Consider the following 9513-nt stretch of genomic DNA (forward strand, 5'->3'; position numbering starts at 1 on the left):
GGAAAGGATTCCTCATTCAGCATCAGTGGAAACTTCAAACTGTCATGTCCGTCCTAATGTGTTGGTGACCTACTGTTTGGAACTTCTGATGATGTGATCCTATAGTAGCCACAACTGGGGGGTACTTCCATCAATATCTACATGATGAAGCTCATAATTTCTATTGTCTTAGTGCCAAATAGGTTCTTTGTAAATGTCTTCTAGATTCGGAGGAGTTGGAACTCCTCTTGCCGGGTTCAGACTACACGATGTAGGGCGTCGGCTCGGATCTGGAACAAAGATGGGCGTCAGGCACGACAATGTATCGTTTTATCTTGTGTAGTGTGTCATGGTGGATAACTTGATGACCTCACAACATCCCAACAGTAAGATTAGCATGTGTTCCCTCATGTCCATGACTTTGGCCAGTGAGAGAAAAGACTGCCCTTTCACGCACAACGGTGAACATGACGAAGCGAGAGGAGAGATGTTGTTGCTGCCGTTGGAACTGTGAAACAGAAGAAAGGTGACAGCAATGTTTTTTTCTTTTTTAAGGCTTCTCCCAAACTCAAGACAGCCAGCATCAATCACACCGCCATTGTTTGTTTACATTCTTCTACCTAGAAACTCCTTCCTGATGAAATAGGGAAGGAGTTTCATTGTGAAAGACGTTTTTATTGGGACACCAACGTGTAGTCTGTCATGTATCTCGGCCAAGTCATGAAAGGAATTTATTTAAAATTGCCCAATCTGACACAGTGACCATCATAACAGGCAACAATATTGTGTAGTCTGAACCCGGCATTAAGGATGGCTGGGAAGTCCAAAAAGTTCTTCTCCGGACAAGATATTTCTTTCCTCTTGGATAATTATGGTCTACACTGGAATAAAGTCGGACAGAAAGTGAACTACATGAAGACAGTGGTCAAAGTAGCATCTAAACTCAGTCATTGTGTTTCATTTGGACAAGATCAACCGAGCCTGGCAGGAAGGAAGGAAGGAAACAAGAAAGAAGGGGTGAAAGCTGGACAGACACAACCTCACTGTCTTTCTCCCATAAGGAAGTAAGTCAAACTCACGCAATGCCAAGAAAAAAATCTTCCTGGCAGCTCAACTCAACTATTTGCAGTCCAGCCTCATACAACTGGTTGTGCAGTGATGCTGATCTCTGCTTGTCTGTGGAGGGGAGTGTGTGTGTGTGTGTGTGTGTGTGTGTGTGTGTGTGTGTGTGTGTGTGTGTGTGTGTGTGTGTGTGTGTGTGTGTGTGTGTGTGTGTGTGTGTGTGTGTGTGGGGGGGGTAGGGGTGGTGGAACAAGACAGGATGACAGAAGAAATGGAAATGAGTCGAGAATGGAGAACAGGCAAAGCAGCCATCCCAGCCAAACTAAACCAACCACCAGGATGTACAGTACTCTGATACAACATGCAGCATTCTTTTTTTACCGAAGAGATGATGTATAAGGTTCTGAAGTTATTGTGTGTGTGTTTTTTGTGGTGTCAGTGTGTATGTGTCGGCAATAGGGGAAAATGTCTGCTTGTTCTCTGATAAACACACGTCACCTTCTGGGGAACATGTTCCTGTTTCTCCCAGCAGCTTTTAACATTGTTACACCAAGCCACACAACACAAGTAAGCATGGTGTTGGTAGTGTCCACTGGCTTTAATGAGAAATGTTAACAAAGGGATTTTTGGTTCACTATAATAGACCACCATCATACCATATATATATGTCAGGGTGGGGCAACTGATGAAATTAATTTTAAGGGAGGAACTTTATGTAGGAAAAAGAACAAAATATAACAATTGCAGGTTGGTGCAAAACATGATTTTTCCAAACAGATATAGATCCCTTTAACAAGCCGTGTAAAATCAAGAATGAAGGGGCACAATGTTTCTTCTTTGCTCATGTAATGGCGGGGATGCTCAGTGCTGTAACTGGTGGCCAAATGATATAAAAATGACACGACACACGTCTCACTGTCATGTTATTTATGTCTTTTGACACTTTTCATCTGTGAGGACACTAAATATTGGTAGTCCTGTACCAAAACAGACCCAGACATTCCTAAAAAAGAGTTAGCCTTTATAACTAACAAGTCGAAGGAAAAGAAACGAGGTGGAAGCACAAAATTTGGATAAAATGGTCGATGGAGGGGCGAGAGCAACACAGATGTAAACTCTCCAGAGGGAGAATACTTAATGAGATTTTGTGGACTCCAACTAAACTGTGGATCTGACTGAAAAAACATTTGAAGTAGATCATAAAATAACAATCAGTCTGTCATCCAGTGGGTTCATATTTTTAACATTCTTCCCATAACGACTATAAGACTAAAGTTTCTGTCAGTGGCACCTCCAGACAAGGTCATGTCATGACGTGTTTGAGGTCATAAGTATATTGAAAATGTAAGATGACCCGATGTTGCATGGGGGGAAACATCATGGCCACACCATTAAGGGTTGTGTATAGATGGTCAACCCAGATTTGCGAAAACTCTTGCGAGTCTTGCTGTCCGATGACCTATCCGAACCTTAACCATTCAAGATCAATACCTCAATTAACTCGCGAGACATTGGATAATCAAGGGTTTGATGACCTATCCGAACCTTAAACATTCAATCTCACTGCCTAACCTAATCCATCTCGCAAGAGTTTTGGCTAAAAGAGGTTTGACAAACCATCCTAATCTCAACCTTTTGAGGTCAATGTCAAACCTCAATTGTCTAGATAGAGATTCACTAGTTGAGTGTTTGATGACCTATCCCAACCTTAAACCGTTCAAGGTCAATGCCTAACCTCAACCATTTGTGAGAGTGTTGCAAAATGAGGAGTTTGATGACCTATTCTAACCTCAACCATTTGAGGTTTATGTCTAACCTCAACCATCTCATAAGAGTATCGCAAATTGAGGGTTACCTTCTACACAACCAACATTAAGATCTCTGGTGAAATACATATATCCGTGCCATGAGTTATGTTATAAGTGTTGTTCAGAAGGAACTTTGTCTTTAACCCAGGCCCCACTGATAATGAGAACCAGTACCAGTCAAATTGTCTCGTTATCTTTTTCAACATGCTGTGTGTTTGAAAACCAAACCCTTGGACGTCCCCAGTGATTAGTATCAGAGTGCAAAGAGACAAGTACACACTCCCAACCCAAACAACATGACTTCAGGGAATGCTGGAAGATGGTAGAAGAGGGAAGATGGTAACAGTGTGTTTTTTAAATTTGAAATGTCTGCACAACAGAAAAGTTTCCAGGTTTCTTGATTTCCGTCACAAGTGCAATGCCTTTTTTTCTAAGGATGGCAAGAGGAGAGAAAAGCACAAAACCAGTCAATGGGATAATCAAGGCATGAGACTGTAAACCTTTTCATCCTGCTTAAGTCGGAATTCTGTTGCAAGTCATAATAGATTATGTCCAAAACTTAAATAAATTTATCATCTTAGTTTTTGGTTGAAAATATATAGCACTAAACAGAGGATTTGTGTGTAGTAAAATATACAGAATATGTAGAGACCACAGAGAGAACCAGATGGGTTTGAAATGATCCACTCTGATCCACTTTTCCAGCAGACATGGGGCTAGTCCAGCTATTATTTGCGGTTTTCTCATTAAATAATCCTTTAAATGGCTTATGTTAGTTCTTCTGATAATTGTATTTTGTTGGTGGGCGGGAAGTCCAAATGTAATACCTTAGAGTATGTTGAATGATTTGAACATATTGTTATGCTTATGAACCGACCATACCAGCAGTTTTGCATGTTTGAGCCATGTCCCATTTACTTTATGTCACAGCCAATCATTTTGAAAACCAAGCTGCTTTGTTTTAGATATTTGAATGTACTTCTTTAGTGTTCCAGAACATTATTATCGACAATTGCAATCTATTATAAACTCTTGCTTAAATTTTGTCATGAAGTGAACGTCATCTATAGTAATTATTGTCAAAGTTATTGTTGTAAAGTAATGCAGTGCAGACTTTTTGAATCCATCTGTACTTTTACTTACGGTTTCATATTGCAAAGAAATTAATGGACACCAATGGAGGCCTGGAACTGTGGGTGAGTACATTCAAAAATCTATCAATGTACAGCCTATATTTGAAAATGGTTTTAAATTTAGAAAGTGGCTCATGAAACAGTTTGTATATTGAACTCATATGACTTAAATTCATTACTGTTAGGCTTATTTATTTGCCCTGTTGCCACACTACTGTGCGTGTGAGTTCTCATCAGCGTGTGTATGGTTTAACTCAAAGTTCACAGGATTTGGGGAGTAGCCTACTGGTGTATATGAGTTATATAAAGCCTTATGTGGCACCAGAGGAAGCTGTGTGAAGACAGATACATTGCCTCATGTTGTGTCACTTAAGTGGGCTTTGGTTTGGGCTCAAAATCTGGAGGTGAGTAGTTAGAAAAAAGAGCTGTAACTCGCTGCTCATCTGTGCTGTATGTTAGGAGCTCCAGTATACATTAGCCTCTACTAGTGTAGCTAGGGCTTGATATCTGTACTCGATATCTCTAAGGTGTCGACCGAAATAACCCAGTACCAAGTAGTATTGAACCTCTTCAGTCAAACAATACCTGCTATTGGTCCTCTTTGTGCCTAGATATGGACTTATATGACTATATGTATGGACTTGCTCACAGCCAATCACAGCAAGCATTCTTGGATTTTGATTTAATGCAACGTGGCCCACTAGTGTAGTAGCTACACAGTAGGATTGTTTGCCTACACACCGGCATGAACACTGAGATATCTGAGCCTGTGGCTAGCAGCGAACGGTGCTAACAGCGCTAACAACGGCAACAGGGCTTACAAAGCTAAAGGTTTTAACTTATGGGGATCCTAGTCAGTGGGACACACAGCTTCCATACTCATGATGGGAACGAACAAAGTACTCTATTGGTATCGGTATCACTTTAAGGGCACGGGTCTCGGTACTGGAGTCATAACTTCTTAAACGATACCCAGCCCCAAGCGTAACACATCTGAATTTCCAACTGAACTGTCAGTGTTCGGGTTGCATTGTGGGTAATGTAGACACCAAGTTTTATTTAACTGTCCAAGTCGAAAAAACACAGGTTTCAGGATGACTCATCTTTAGTAGAATTACTACGGCAGAAAACGATCTGCATTGGCTGAATTCACCAGCAGAGGTCCTCGCATGTTTATCAAAAGTTCATGCAATAAATGGAAAGTTTGTTTGCCAGACAGTTGCTAAAAGGAAACGATACGTGGACAGAATCATCATGGACTTATGAGAAAGTATGAATGAAGGTTAAAAGGCTGTTTCTTCTTTGTAGCCTACTCTCTGTATTTGCAGCCTTATATTATTTGGGGATGCTAAAGCATCTTATGGAAGTTTATTTGCAGTGTCTCCCAAATCCAGTGTAGCCTTTGTTTACTCATCACCATCTCTGACTACCATATACGTATACTGATATACTGTATATGATGTGTACTGATATGTACTGAACATAAAGCTACCTCAGTTTGTTTCATGGACAGAAAACCCTCCACCTTCTCATCAGCAATACAGTTTCTTCTGTAACGCAGGCGATACACATGTCCCTGTTTTTGTAAGGAAGTCAATAAGACTAAAAAATACAATTTACCAAAATGAAATCAGAAAATGTATTAACAAATCATATTCACTGTACTCCAAAGTACGGAAGCCCCAAGAGGCAAGTGCGAAAAATAATTCTGTTAAGCCAATCTCCAGGTCTGATCTCAGTTGTTTTCTCTCGTGTCGATAATTTAAGAACTGGTGAAAATGTTTTTGGCCAGGAGGGATTTTCTAATCTCTTAATTTCTCTTATCTGTGAAACAGGTGGGGAATTCTTTTTTTGCCAGGTGAAAAAAAACATTATTATTTATCTAAGTAATTTTTTTCCTCTGTTGTTTTTAAGTCATAAACACAGGAGAGATATCGATTTAGATCTTACTTAGAAAATCTATCACCATCATTTTCTCTTACTTACGTCTCAGGGCTTCCGTACAAAAGCTTAACCCAAACATCATGCAGACATGTGCCAAAATGAAATTGCAAACTGTTGTTTTTACTTGAATTTCAATGATGTACTCATTTTCCTGTTGACCATGAAATAATACCATTTCCATCTCATTAAAGTGGTTTCACTCATTCATTCGTTTTTGTTTAAAATCGTTTAAAATCTGTCGATAAGAATTATCTTTGCATTTTAATTGGTCATAAATCACGCACCTGCATGTCAGCACTGAACTCCCATGCACAGTTTTCATGAATCTGGCCCTTGGATTAATATTTCTGTCAGTAAAGCAAAGTTTATTGAGAAGAGCCTTTTGAGAAGCAGGGCTTTGGTCTGCTTCGAGAATAGTTTAATCTCACTGTTTAAACAAAAAACAAGGCTCTGTCATAAAAAGGCGAATCCGCTATTAATGCTGCACATCTCCTGATCAGGTGGTGGGTACCTGCTCACTGAAGTATGTGACACATTAACAGACCCCCCCCCCACCACCACCACACACACACACACACACACACACACACACACACACACACACACACACATACACACACACTCTGGTCATAACTCTTAAAAGCTGCTTTCTAGGTTTTGTTTGCCTTAAAGAGAATATATTTCTATTTGTGTCTTTATTTCAACCTCATCACCCAGGGCGATGTTTGAGTCTGTACTGAAAGCACAGCTTGATCTAGCGGTTAGCCCGTGGTGTGTGAGTGTGTGTGTAAGTGGTGGTGGTGGGGGGTTGGGATTTGTGTGTGTGTTCTTTTACACTATTCAATAATAATGTGTCAACAGCAGTTACTGTGCTTGTACTAGGACTGAGCCATTATCCAACAGGGAGGGTGTTAGACGTCTTCCATCCCCCAGATGAAAGGCCGGCTGAAGGAAACATGGCTGACTGGTGAAAGTGTTTGGTTACAGCTACAGCATCTGTTGTGATGGTGCTGTAGCTGTTAGGTAATGAATACGCAATGTAGAGGACCCCAAAACATTTCCTATTACATTTCCTTCGTGTCTTAGCCACAGAAGAAATACTTTTTAGTTTATCCTTCTCAGCCTCAGCCTGTTTTAGCTGCATTTCTTCATCCTGCATTGTTATACATTAGTCTACAAACTAAGACAGTCACAGTCAGACAGTGAAGGTTATTCACAAATTCCTGAACGTCTCAATTGATTGTTTACAGGTCTTGTGCTTAAATTCATTAGATGTCAGAAGGAACACCAGGGTGCAAACATCAGGGTCATGATAATACATTTATATTTTGGTATTAAAACAACCATGTTCCAGACATTTATAACAAATAAGTTATACAGTAGTTGCTTTAAATTTCATTGATCATCATGATTTCACTTGCCATATTTTGCCGTGTAGTATTTTGACACAGAAGGTTTTGCTGGTGGTTAGCGTTGTAACACGTGGTTAACATTCTGAAACGGACGTGGTTAACGTAGTAAAACGTTGTTAGCGTTGTGAAGCGGACATGTTTGACATTGTTTTGGGTTAAACAAGTGTGTTTGTTACGTTACTGAAGCTGTGGACATAACAACATGTGACTCAGTGATGTCATGTGACAAAACATCACGTGACACAATGTCGTCAGTAAATATCTCTTTAAACTTTTGGTTTCACACGAGACACAAGCAGATAAAAAGTCCACTCTGCCCTTCCGCCCGCCACTAGCTGACTTTCTTTGTCTTCTAGGTCAGTTGCTCTGACTGTATAATGAGGCGGATGGTTTGGAGTTAGTCTCAAGCCTCATACAGACGCTAAAGTTAGCGTTGCACATTGGTGGCAAGTGTACATATTTGATGCCCTGGAATCGAGACCAGGCCGGCATGAAGGACGTGCCCCACATCAAGCACAACCCACCAACTCACGTCTTCAGTCACAAGTGTTCGTGGTGGGAAGCCAGTGAGGGGTCTTATCTTTATTGCTGCACTTCTATTAGTCCGTTTCCATTACAGAAGGGGTTGAGATCCTGAGCCTTAGCCAAATTGTTTTAGTAACTTAAACCTAAGCTTGACCAAAGCTTCGGCAGTTCATACAACCGTCATATTAATAATTTTTCATCGCTACGGTGTCTTTCTGAAAGGCTCCAAACATGGCTGCTTTGTCATTTAGGCATGAGGATTGTCTGAGGAGACTGTCTTCACAGAGGGAATTAGCTATGGCCACTCCACTCCACGGCCAGCACACAGCTGTAATGTAAGGGGTTTTATTTTGCCCTGTGTAGCTCTGAGATGTGAACAGTGTTTGTTGTGAGCGTCTCGGCCCCAGGCTGCCTCTGTTCACCAGCTGTAATGGATCAGAGCTCTGCTGTAGAGGTCTGGAGATACCAGCCAAACACAACAGAGAAGTCAACTGTTTAACTCCCAGCTCTCGGCTGTGTAACCACAGAACATGACTAATTAGTTTGGATGGTCAGAAGAACATCTGAGCACCAGTTAGAGGTGAGATAATTCAGCTTTAGTAGAAGCACAGTAACCAGCAGGTGAATACTGCTAGGAGTCCAGTCCCACTTGTATAATCATTCTGTACAGATGTCTGTTTAGAGAGAACGTTGAACATGGATACCACAGGTAGTGAACTGATCAACTTAAAAGCTTATCTGTAAATAAATGTATGCAAAGTGTACACGCTAAAAAAAGAACATTCCTCTCTTTTTGAGTTCTGACTGTGAAGGATGTCTTTAGAGGTTTGATGCCACCGCGATGGTTGTAACTATGACGATATACTACAGAGAAAAAAATGATACATGTGGTGTATGTGGTGTATTTAAAAAAGTTACAAATGTTTAAGACAAAAAAAATTGGTCTTTTCAGTAAGTTGCATTGTGTGATGAAAGTCTGAAGTGCTAAAAAATCTTTCAATGGGGAAAAAGTACATTTTATTGTAAAAAATAAATCAGGAGTGATAAACATGATCAAAATTGCATTTTTGTATATATGGGATTTTTGTAAATTTTTATTTGAATCTAATGCAACACAAACTACCAAAATTAATTTAATAAAGTACACTGTGGTAATTTTTCTGGCCTCAAGATTTTTCATTTGTTCTTGCATTTATTCTGTGAGGCTGAAGACTCACAAATCAGAGTCAGTATGTAGTTCAGATGGTTATTTATGTCCAAATTCTAAAACAACATCTTTTCTCTTAGAATTGAGAATGCAATGCTAAAACCCTGCGAAGTATTAAGCCCAGAGGTTAGCCAGCTACCAAAGGGCCAAACCTCTGTCACATTCTTACGATTTAAGGGACCCCCAGTGTCAACCACTTCTGACCAGCAGAAGGCTGAATCACATGTTCAGAGAACATACAATCCTACAACAAGGAACAACAAACAAGTATCAATAGCACATTCATATTTATATTACCTGGGCTACGAATTAATAGAATTCTGATGAGGTTGAGAGAAAAGTGTTGATAAGAACATTGTTTCCAGCAGTGATGGAATGTTACGAAGTGCATTTGAGCAATTACTGCACTGCAATGGAATATTTACATTGTATTCTACTTCATA

This window comes from Anoplopoma fimbria, chromosome 3 (assembly GCF_027596085.1).
Source record: "Anoplopoma fimbria isolate UVic2021 breed Golden Eagle Sablefish chromosome 3, Afim_UVic_2022, whole genome shotgun sequence".
Lineage (NCBI taxonomy): Eukaryota > Metazoa > Chordata > Actinopteri > Perciformes > Anoplopomatidae > Anoplopoma > Anoplopoma fimbria.